This window comes from Cavia porcellus, unplaced genomic scaffold (assembly GCF_034190915.1).
Source record: "Cavia porcellus strain 051 isolate PalLab524CR breed Dunkin Hartley unplaced genomic scaffold, mCavPor4.1 scaffold_14, whole genome shotgun sequence".
Lineage (NCBI taxonomy): Eukaryota > Metazoa > Chordata > Mammalia > Rodentia > Caviidae > Cavia > Cavia porcellus.
The window spans coordinates 34,377,969-34,379,344 of record NW_026947497.1 but is presented as its reverse complement, the minus strand read 5'-3'; the positions used below and the strand labels follow the sequence as shown (position 1 = coordinate 34,379,344).

Below are 1,376 nucleotides of genomic sequence, written 5' to 3'. Positions count from 1 at the left end.
TCACTAAACAGTTGAGCTGGCCCTGAACTCACTTTGTAGTTTAGGCCGACCTTGAACTCACAGCCATTCTCCTACCTCAGCCTCCTGAGTGCTGGGATTACAGGCATGCACTGCCACACCTGGCTTCTACCTTTGTGTCTTTATTACTGCCATGGGTTGCACTGGAAGTGGTAGATTGGAATTAACTCACTAGAGTTCCAATAACTTTTCCATGGAATTACAAATATAAACTTTCCTGATCGCAAATGAGGACTGGAAAGGTTCCCAAAAGCAACTGCAAGAGAATATTTACAGCAGCACGCATCATATCTTGTCCTCAAAGCTAGTCATATTGAAGTCCTTCAAGCATCTCAAATGACCCAGGGAGTTACAATTAAAGATTTAGAATCAGAAAAATCAAGGGCTCATGAGATCATCTCAGCTTGAAGAGGAAAGAGCTTTTTTGCAAGACAGAACCCAGAGTCTAGATGAAGAGCAGAAGCACAAAAGCAAATGAAGCAAAGCAAACTCAGCAAGAATATTATGAAATGGAGCTTAAAACCCTGCAAAATAGACTGGAAGAGGAAGTGACTCAGTTAGATGAAGGCCAGTCTAAGACTGAAAGATTAACACCCGCTGTCCATAGCAATGCAATTTGAGATAAGAAAAAGCTGCATAAAATAAAAAGGAGAAACTAAATCTGGAAGAGGACAAGAATGAGCTTTAGTCAGAGCTGAGTGACATGAAGGAAAACTGGGAGATAAGATGAATAGAGCCAATGAGGCAAGAGCTCTTCAGGCCTGTTACCTGCATGACACGCTGATAAAGGACTTCTCTGTGATATCACAGGTCAGTGGGGCTTACTGGAGAGCAAAATAATTGGAAACACTTTGATGTGAAATTCTTCATCAGACTTTTGGTTATATCCTATAAGGTAAACAAAACAAAAACATTAAACAAGGTGTTTTCTTTTTGTTTTTCTTGTTTTTGCTTTTTTTTATTTACAGGGAAAAAAACAAAAAAGGGTAGAAATAATACAGAATTAAATAAAACTAGTAAAAAAATCACTAGTTGATAAATTACATAGTTACCTTAGAAATAGTTGTTCAAGTTATAAAATCAAAGCCCAAAAAATGGACAAACAATGGCAGTACAAACTTTTGTTTGATGAACAAAAACTTAGTAGTATGGTTATCTACCTTGTGCACTTAAACAAACATACAGTTACATTCTTTAGAGCACTTTCCCTTTCATTATTACAGTATTATACATTTCAGATCTTATTACTTTCAGTTTTTTTATTTTTTATACTATTGAGATAAAACAATATTTACAAATGTGAGTCTAATTTATTTCACTTATGAAGAGTCTCAGATCGCCTCCATTTACCTATAAAA

General features: G+C 36.0%; 1 pseudogene; it reads left to right on the top strand.

The window, feature by feature from the left end:
* The first annotated feature begins 249 nt into the window (after positions 1-249).
* Positions 250-958, top strand: LOC134478688 (protein FAM184A-like; annotated as a pseudogene).
* The last annotated feature ends 418 nt before the right edge of the window (positions 959-1,376 follow it).